Source organism: Scyliorhinus torazame, chromosome 1, assembly GCF_047496885.1.
Source record: "Scyliorhinus torazame isolate Kashiwa2021f chromosome 1, sScyTor2.1, whole genome shotgun sequence".
NCBI lineage: Eukaryota > Metazoa > Chordata > Chondrichthyes > Carcharhiniformes > Scyliorhinidae > Scyliorhinus > Scyliorhinus torazame.
In genome coordinates this window covers 135,839,106-135,849,863 of record NC_092707.1, presented here as the reverse complement: position 1 = coordinate 135,849,863, position 10,758 = coordinate 135,839,106, and positions in this window count along the sequence as shown.

Here is a 10,758-nt window from a genome sequence, read left to right as displayed (position 1 = left end):
CCGTGTAGAGTTTGCACATTCTCCCCACAACCCAAACATGTGCAGGGTAGATGGATTAGCCATGCTAAAATTGTCCCTTATTTGGAAAAAATAAAAAGAAAGAAATTATTAAAGAGGGGCGTATTTTCCCAAAAGGAAGCGATATGGGAATGAAAATAAAGCTTTTAAGAGGAGGAAATTGGTGCTTCCAGAAAGTGTCAGGACGGAAAACTCCTCAATTGTAATCTTCGACCACGCTCCACATTTCAAAGATATGAGGTTGGAGACAGGCTGTGCCCAACGCCCCACATGGAGGTTGGACATGACCCTCTTGGCCGACAAGGTCTTCTGCCAGAAAACATCACATAGCATAGGCGAGAACATTAATATCAACCGCAATGGGGAAGTCTCACCTTCCATGCCCTTGGAGGCACTGAAGGCTGTGATCAGTGGAGAGATTATAGCCTCCAAGAGTTATAGAGATAGGGAAGAAGGGTGGCTAGGCAGCAACTGCTCGACTCCATCCTGAAGATTGACAGGAGATACTCAGAATCCCTGACTATAGAGCTTCTGGTGGAGAGGAAAAAGCTACAAAAGGACTTTAACCTGCTATCGACCAGGAAAGCAGTAAACCAATTCCGCCAGGCACGGGGGACCTTTTATGAACATGGAGAGAAGGCTAGCTGCCTTTTGGCTCACCAGCTGAGAAAGCAGGCAACCACGAGGGAAATAGCCCAGGTAAAAGACAGCAGAGGCGGACTCGTAGCTGAACCAAAAAAGGTCACCAAAGAATTTGAGGCCTAATAGGGACTGCACACCTCCGAGCCCCCGCTGGGGAGTCGGGAATGAAAGGGTTCCTTGATGGACTGGACATGCCAGTCGTGGGGACGACCGACAGGGGGGGAGTTGGAAGCATGAATAGAACTGGCAGAGGTCATGGAGAGCATCAACTCTATGCAGGCGGGGAAGGCGCCGGGACCCAATGAGTGGAAGAATCTCATTGGAGAGGTTTGGGCTCCGGACGGGGTTCATCTCGTGGGTGAAACTCCTGTACAACGTCCCCAAGACGAGCGTTCAGACCAACACCACCAGCTCAGAATACTTCCAGTTGCACAGAGGCACAAGGCAGGGATGCCCGCTGTCCTTGCTCCTGTTCGCCCTGGCAAAGAACCTCTGCCGATCGCCATGCGAAACGCGAGAGGCTGTAAGTGAATCCAAAGAGGAGGCAGAGCGCACAGAGTCTCACGACTGGACACGGATCCACAAGTGGAATCTGACCAGCCTGGCGGAGGAAGTTAAAAAGGACCTACTGAGATGGGATGCACTCCTGCTTTCCCTGGCAGAAGGGCGCAGATGATCAAGATAAACGTACTGCCCAGTTTCCCCTTCCTATTTGGATTCATACCGATCTTCATCCCAAAGACCTTTTTCCAAAAAGTAGACAAAATGATTATGGCATTTGTCTAGGGGGAGAAATGCAAAAAGCCCTAAAGCAACAAAGGAGAAGAAGCATGGGAGGCCTGGCCCACCCGAACTTGCAGTACTACCACTCGGCAGCCACAGCCGAGAGAGTGTGGGGATTGGTGAAGGAATCAAACATGGAATGGGTGAGGATGGAGGAGCCCTCCTGCACGGGAATGACCCTCCGGGCCCTCACCACGACAGCGCTCCCATCCCCACCGGCAAAACACTCAACAATTCCAGTGGTAGTAGCAACACAAAGAACCTGGAGCCAGCATTTTGGGCTAACCGAGCTGTCCACCATGGCCCCCATCTGCGTCAACCATAGGTTTCCACCAGCCATGCCAGATGCCACCCTTAAGAGGTGGAGACAGGACGGGGGGGACACTTGCGGTTAGGGACTTCGACACAGGAGACAGACTCTCGAACTTAGAAGAGCTGATGGAGAGACTGGAACTACCAAATGGACAGGAACTCCGACATTTACAAATCAAAGACTTTCTCCGCAAGGAGATGAGGTATCCTAGGGCCCTGAAAGATGCAATGTTGGAGGAGCTACTGGATGTGGACAATCTTGAAAAGGGGAACTGCGAGGCATATACGGACAACCTTTAGAAAGGACATGCTCCCCACTGGATGTAACAAGGGAGAAATAGGAGGGACAGCTAGGGATGGAAGTACGGTGGGGACTCTGGAGCAAAGCACTGAACAGGGCCAACTCCACCTCCTCCTGCGTAAGGCCAAGCCTCATGCAGCTTTAAGTAGTGCACAGAGCGCACCTGACAAGAACCCAAATGAGCCCCGTTCACTGTCTGGAGTTTGCACATTCTCCCTGTGTCTGTGTGTGTCTCACCCCCAAAACCCAAAGATGTGCAGGGTAGGGGTAGGTCAATTGGCCACGCTAACTTGCCCTTTTGTTGGAAAAAAAGAATTGGGCACTTTAAATTTTAAAAAGCCCGAACGAGCATGTTCTTCCTGAAGGTGGAGAATAAATGCGAACGGTGCCAGGGAGGCCCAGCCAACCACGCCCACATGTTCTGGCCTGCCCCAGTCATGTCGGGTTCTGTACAGCCTACTTTGAGGCGATGTCCAAGGTTGTGGGGGTGAGGGTGGAGCCCTGCCCAAGAGTGGCAGTCTTCGGGGTATCGGACCAGTCAGAACTTCATATGGGGAAAGAGGGTCAATGCCCTTGCCTTTGCTTCCCTAATCATCCGCCGGAGAATTCTGCTTGGCTGGCAATCAGCAGATCCATCCACATCTGCAGACTGGCTGGCAGACCTCTTGGAATTCCTCCACTTGGAGAAGATCAAGTACACCATCCAAGAGACGGACGAGGGCTTCCACAAAGCATGGGGGCAATTCATCAGCCTGTTCCAAGACCGATTTGAGGCCAGAAACGGATAGAATGTGTGGTGTTCTTTGTGATTCTGATCCGAGATTTATGGATCCCAAATTGACACTTGGCACGATTTAGTTTCAATCCACAGTGATGAACTCTGTTGAGCACTTTCTTGAGCCTATCACAATGTTCTTCTGGAGTAATAACCCAGATGATTACGCACAGTATACGGAATAAGGTAAATGAGCTTGTTGCCCATATTGAAATTGGCCGGTACGACCTTGTGGGCATCACAGAGAAGTGGCTGCAAGGAGATCAGGGCTGGGATCTAAATATACAAGGATATGTGTCCTATCGAGAGGACAGGCAGATGGGCAAAGGGGGCGGGGTTGCATTGTTAGTAAGGAATGAAGTTAAATCGATAGCAAGGAGCGATATAGGATCAGAAGGCATAGAATCTCTGTGGGTAGAGTTGAGGAATCGCAAAGGTAAAAATACCCTGAAGGGAGTTATGTACAGGCCCCCTAGCAGTAGTCAGGGTGTGGGGCAGAAAATAAATCAGGAGATAGAAAAGGCATGTAAAAAAGGCAATATCATAATAATCATGGGGGACTTCAATATGCAGGTGGACTGAGAAAATCAGGTTGGTAGTGTATCCCAAGAAAAGGAATTTGTGGAATGTTTAAGAGATTTTTTTTGGAGCAGCTTGTGATAGAGCCACTAGAGAACAGGCAATTCTGGATTTGGTGATGTGTAATGAGGCAGACTTGATTAGGAATCTTACGGTGAAGGAGCCTTTAGGGAGCAGTGACCACAATATGATAGAATTTACCCTGCAGTTTGAGAGGGAGAAGCTGGAATCAGGTGTAACGGTATTACAATTAAATAAGGGTAACTGCCAAGACATGAGGGAGGAGGTGGCCAGAGTTGATTGGAAAAGGAGCCTATCAGGGAAGACAATGGAATAGCAATGACAGGTGTTTTGGGGATTATTCGGAGGCGCAGAACAGAAATTAACCCAAGGAGGAGGAAACATGCTAAGAGAAGGACAAGGCATCCATGGTTGACGATGGAAGTCAAGGACAGCATCAAAGCAAAAGAAAAAGCATACAAAGTGGCAAGAATTAGTGAGAAGCCAGAAGATTGGGAAGCCTTGAAAAGCGAGCAGAGAGTAACTAAAAAAGCGATAAGGGGGGAGAACATGAGGTATGATTGCAAGCTAGCTAGTAATATAAAAAAAGATAGGAAGTGTTTTTTTCAATATATAAAAGGTAAGATAGAGGCAAAAATAGAAATTGGACCACTGGAAAATGTGACTGGAGAAGTAATAATAGGAAACAAAGAAATGGCAGAGGAACTGAATAGCTACTTTACATCAGTTTTCACGGTGAAAGACACCAGTGGGATGCCAGAGCTCCAGGAGAACCAGGGGGCAGAGGAGAGTGCAGTGGCCATCACTGAGGAGAAGGTTCTGGGGAAACTGAAAGGTCTGAAGGTGGATAAGTCTCCTGGACCGAATGGACTACACCCCAGGGCTCTGGAAAGTGGCTAATGTAACACCACTGTTTACAAAAGACGGGAAATTATAAGCCGGTTAGTCTGACTTCGGTCATTGGTAAGATTTTAGAGTCCGTTATTAAAGATGAGATCGTGGAGTACTTGGAAGTGCATGATAAAATAGGACTGAGTCAGCATGGCTTTGTCAAAGGGAGGTCATGTCTGACAAATCTGTTAGAATTCTTTGAGGAGGTAACAAGAAAGTTAGACAAAGGAGAACCAGTGAATGTGATTTGTTTACATTTCCAGAAGACCTTTGACAAGGTGCGCACAGGAGATTGTTAAATAAGTTAAGAGCCCGTGGTGTTAAGGGTAAGATCCTGGCATGGATAGAGGATTGGCTAACTAGCAGAAGGCAGAGAGTGGGGAGAAAGGGGTCTTTTTCAGGATGGCAGCCGGTGACTAGTGGTGTGCCTCAGGGGTCTGTGCTGGGAGCATAAGTTTTCACAATATACATTAATGATCTGGAAGAAGGAACTGAAGGCTCTGTTGCTAACTTTACAGATGATACAAAAATCTGTGGAGGGACAGTTAGTATTGAGGAAGCAAGGAGGCTGCAGAAGGATTTGTATAGGCTAGGAGAGTGGGCAATGAAATGGCAGATGAAATACATTGTGGAAAAGTGTGATGTTATGCAGTTTGGAAGGAGGAATTTAGGCATAGGCTATTTTCTAACAGGGGAATTGCTTAGGAAATCTGAAGCACAAAGGGACTTGGGAGTCCTTGTTCTCGATTCTCTTAAGGTTAATGTGCAGGTTCAGTCGGCAGTTAGGAAGGCAGATGCAATGTTAGCATTCATGTTGAGAGGGAGAGAATGCGAGAGCAGGGATGTACTTCTGAGGCTATATAAGGCTCTGGTGAGACCCCATTTGGAGTATTGTGAGCAGTTTTGGTCCCCGTTTCTAAGGAAGGATGTGCTGGCCTTGGAAAGGGTCCAGAGGAGGTTCACAAGAATGATCCTTGGAATGAACAGCTTCTCGTATGAGAAACTTTTGAGGACTCTGTGTCTGTACTCGTTGGAGTTTAGAATGTATGAGGGGGGGATCTTATTGAAACTTACAGGATACTGCGAGGCCTGGGCAGAGTGGACATGGGGAGGGTGTTTCCACTTGTAGGAAAAATAGAAGCAGAGGACACCATCTCAGACTAAAGGGAAGATCCTTTAAAACTGAGATGAGGATGAATTTCTTTAGCCAGAAGGTGGTGAATCTGTGGAACTCTTTGCTGCGGAAGGCTGTGGAGGCCAAATCTAAGTGTCTTTTAGACAGCGATAGATAGGTTCTTGCTCAATAAGGGGATCATGGGTTCTGGGGAAAAGGCAGGAGAATGGGGGCGAGAAAAATATCAGCCATGATTGAATGGTGGTGCCGACTCGATGGGCCGAGTGGCCTCATTCTGCTTCTATGTCTTATGGTCGTCAATGTATACTCTGACACCCGGTATCCCTTCGATGACGGTTTTGTTATGGGCCAGGGTTTAGAGAACCCCAAAGTGTATCATGGAGTTCACCTGACCCACAACTTTTAATAGATTGTGGTATGGGGAGCACACGGCCCACTCTACAGGGGTGGTACAGCAGAAATGGTAAAGTATATTTTAAAGCAAAACAATGTTTATTCTATGAACTCAAGTTAACCTTTTTAAAACATACAGTGAACATCTTAGCAACCATTAATTCAAATACAGCCCCTAAAGAGTACAACACTAAGTAATGCTTATGCTGTCCTTTTAACATCCAGAAGACTTACAAAAATCATAACCTTTAACAGAAGCACATCAGGTTAAAATCACGACTGAAAACATTTATAATTCTGAATTCACCAAATGATCAAGAGATAGTCTTTTCATTGCAGAGAGATCAACAGTACACCTGCTCTGTCTGGCATCAGCTCCAACACTGAAAACGAAACTAAAACACACCCTGCAGCAAACAGCCTAAAACGAAAGTAAAAAGCTGACAGACAGCCCAGCTCCACCCACACTCTGACATCACTGATAAACACCCATTTCCCAAAGGTACATTTCTTAAACACCCATTTCTTAAAGGTATTCTCACATGACAGTTTCCATTGCCCGATGAAAAATTTCAGATGGAGATATGATCCCGATAGCTAGTCTATTGAAGCAATATCTTGAAGGTGCAGAGCTTTCTGCTTTGATTGTCGAGTTTGAGTTGCCAAAGTCCTTTAGAGGCATCTAATTTTGAGAAAAGCTTGGCATTATCCATTTCTGGTGCGATCTCTTCTCTCTTGGGTATGGGATAGTGTTCCCTCATAATATTATTATTTAGGTCTTTTGGATCTATGCAGATTCTTAGTTCTCCATTTGGTTTGCGTATGCATACTATCGAACTGACTCAGCCTGTCGATTTGGTGACCTTGGAGATTATGTCTAACTGTTTTTTCACACAAAAAAAAAGACAGTGATGTCGAGGAGAATACTGAGATTCGGGCTACTAGACTAGAAGGGCTTGAGGTTCATAAGGAGGAGGTGTTAGCAAGTCTGGAAAGTGTGAAAATAGATAAGTCCCCTGGGCCAGATGGGATTTATCCTAGGATTCTCTGGGAAGCTAGGGAGGATATTGCTGAGCCTTTGGCTTTGATCTTTAAGTCATCTTTGTCTACAGGAATAGTGCCAGAAGACTGGAGGATAGCAAATGTTGTCCCCTTGTTCAAGAAGGGGAGTAGAGACAACCCCAGTAACTATAGACCAGTGAGCCTTACTTCTGTTGTGGGAAAAATCTTGGAAAGGTTTATAAGAGATAGGATGTAGAATCATCTGGAAAGGAATAATTTGATTAGCGATAGTCAACACGGTTTCGTGAAGGGTAGGTCGTGCCTCACAAACCTTATTGAGTTCTTTGAGACGGTGACTAAACAGGTGGATGAGGGTAAAGCAGTTGATGTGGTTTATATGGATTTCAGTAAAGCGTTTGATAAGGTTCCCCACGGTAGGCTACTGCAGAAAATAGGGAGGCATGGGATTCAGGGTCATTTAGCAGTTTGGATCAGAAATTGGCTAGCTGGAAGAAGACAAAGGGTGGTGGTTGATGGGAAATGTTCAGACTGGAGTCCAGTTACTAGTGGTGTACCACAAGGATCTGTTTTGGGGCCACTGCTGTTGTCATTTTTATAAATGACCTGGAGGAGGGCGTAGAAGAATGGGTGAGTAAATTTGCAGATGACATTAAAGTCGGTGGAGTTGTGGACAGTGCAGAAGGATGTTACAAGTTACAGAGGGACATAGATAAGCTGCAGAGCTGGGCTGAGAGGTGGCAAATGGAGTTTAATGCAGAAAAGTGTGAGGTGATTCATTTTGGAAGGAATAACAGGAAGGCAGAGTACTGGGTTAATAAGATTCTTGGCAGTGTGGATGAGCAAAGAGATCTCGGTGTCCATGGACATGGATCCCTGAAAGTTGCCACCCAGGTTGAGAGGGTTGATAAGAAGGCGTACGGTGTGTTAGCTTTTATTGGTAGAGGGATTGAGTTTCGGAGCCATGAGGTCATGTTGCAGCTGTACAAAACTCTGGTGCGGCCGCATTTGGAGTATTGCGTGCAATTCTGGTCGCCGCATTATAGGAAGGATGTGGAAGCATTGGAAAGGGTGCAGAGGAGATTTACCAGAATGTTGCCTGGTATGGAGGGAAGATCTTATGAGGAACGGCTGAGGGACTTGAGGCTGTTTTCGTTAGAAAGAAGAAGGTTAAGAGGTGACTTAATTGAGGCATACAAGATGATCAGAGGATTGGATAGGGTGGACAGTGAGAGCCTTTTTCCTCAGATGGTGATGTCTCGCATGAGGGGGCATACCTTTAATTTGAGGGGTGATAGATATAAGACAGATGTCAGAGGTAGGTTCTTTACTCAGAGAGTAGTAAGGGCATGGAATGCCCTGCCTGCAACAGTAGTGGACTCGCCAACACTAAGGGCATTCAAATGGTCATTGGATAGACATATGGACGATAGGGGAATAGTGTAGATGGGCTTTAGAGTGGTTTCACTCTAGAGTGGTCGGCGCAACATCGAGGGCCAAAGGGCCTGTACTGCGCTGTAATGTTCTATGTTCTTTGTTTCATTTGGTCAACCTCGGTCTTGAAACAATCTCTCAATGGAGCTGGCACGCTTCTTTGTGCATGGGTTGCAGATTTGACATACTTTTTTAGTTTGATACTACATGTAAAGGGTAGGGTGCCCATTCCAGAGAATACATGGTCAGATTTACCCAAAAGTTGTTCAATTTCATTTTGTAGCGTGTCTTTCGTATTATTGGTTATGTGTATCCTTTTAACCAAGTTTAATTTATTGCAAGCATCCACCCAAGCAGCGATGATTTGTCATTTTCTACTATTTCGAAGTCTATTGGCACACTGATGTCACCATTCTGAACAATGAGACAGCAGGAACCTCGCGTGGCTTTGGTATTTCCATTATAGTCAGTCAATCGACAGGTTGATTTCTTTATTTGTGGTGTGCTGTAATATTGTATTAAATCCTTTTCCGATAATCAATTTGTGTGAGCTCCTGATCTATCTTAAATGGAATTTCAGACCCATTTATATCAAATAGTACCGTCCACTCTTGAATAATTTTGGAAAGCTGATATACTACATAGAATTTACATCGAATTTACATACTGGTTTGTTATCACAGTCTAGTACATTAATCCTAGTAATTGCATTGACCATGAAAGTATCTTTTAGTGCATATTGGGAGGAATCATCATTATCAGTGAAGATATGTTTTTCTTTTCCTTCACTCTGTATACTCTGAGTCTTCCTATAATTGTTGTAGGATTTTAAAAAATTATTTGCTGTAAAAGCTGTTGTGAAACGGCATTGTGCTGCAAAGTGATTGTATTTGCCTTTTGCCAGACAGGTTTTTAACTATGGGCATGGCCACAGTGTGTGCACGTCATCACGCTCGTAGTGCCACTCTCAAAATGGCCACCAGTTGTTGTCCGCAGTTTTCTGGCTTTGCGTCTATTTTGTTTGCCCTGAACTCTGCATATTCAGAGGATGCTTGTTCACTGGCTTTGCACATATTAATCGCTTCACCCAGCGGCAAAATCGATCGTCTCAGTATTTTTTCTCGCAAACGTTCATCATTAATCCCAAATACAACTTGATCGCGAAGCATTGAATCAGCAACGGAGGAGAAGATACACAACGGCGCTCTTAACTTTAAAGCTGTAATAAAATAATCTACCAACTCCCCTTTCAGTTGGGGCCTTTTTCTGAACATGTAGTGCTCATAGGTCTCGATCATTTGCTTTTTGCATTGAGCATAGAACTTCTGTAGCATTATGTATTACTATTTTGTCCTCATCTTCAGCAAATTCAAATGAGTTGAACAGCTCAATGTTTGCGTACCAGCTAAATTAAGAAGAAGCACTATTTTTCTCTGATCGGAAGCATTTTCTAGGGTGGAGGCTGATAGGAAAACTTCAAATTGTTGTTTGAAAAGTGCCCAATTTTGACAAAGGTTACCGATTGTTCTGAAGTAGTCAGGTTTGTACAGACTTTCCATCTTATGATCCGTCATCTGTGCAGATGTTCTGATCAGTGTAATGGCGTGATTATATTTACTGCTACCCTTTACATTAATATAATAACTATGATCTGCTCTCACTCACACTATCTTTCCTGACAGACTAAAAGTCCGTCTTTTAGCCTTCTCCTCAACACACTCTGATGCTTTATATAGTTCTGCATCTAGCTCCCTTTAGTGGTTAATTTGGACATAACATTAGCCCTTACAGTTCTGTACATTTATCATATTGTAACGGAAATCACAAATGCTACCATAAGGCACACATTTGGAATGATCCCTTGTAAAATAAGCCTTGGATAAAATTGAAAAGCAGAGAAGTCACATTGAAACTTGCTTAGGCCATACTTAAAGTACTCTGCACCTTCTGCTCTCCATATTATTTAAAAAGGTATTGGGGCACTGGAAAAGGCACAGTAAAGATTCACAATGAAACTATATTGATTGTACAGGCCAGGATTCTTTTCTCGAGAAAAGAGAAGGCTGGCGTATGCCAGAGGAGATTTAATGAGTGCGTGAGGCGCACTCATTAAACAAAACAAAAAACAATTGGAAATCCTCAGCAGGTTGGGCAGCATTTGTGGAGAGAGAAATGGGCCCGATCGAATGGTGTCGTTGCGCCCGACCCGGGACGTAACATGGCCCTTTGCGAGATTTGCGATACTCAGGATGTCTCGCGAGATCCAACAAAATCTCACCAGACGTCGCGATCTGGATCTCACCCTCGCTGATCCAGATCTGCATATTTCAGTGAGCCTAAATATGCCGGTTCCGTATTTTCCTGAGGCCTGGGATTGAACGCCCATGCCTCGGAGGCTTGCCACAAACGTGGACCAGGTGTAATGGCAGCTGGGGGACTGTCGCCCAGGCCATC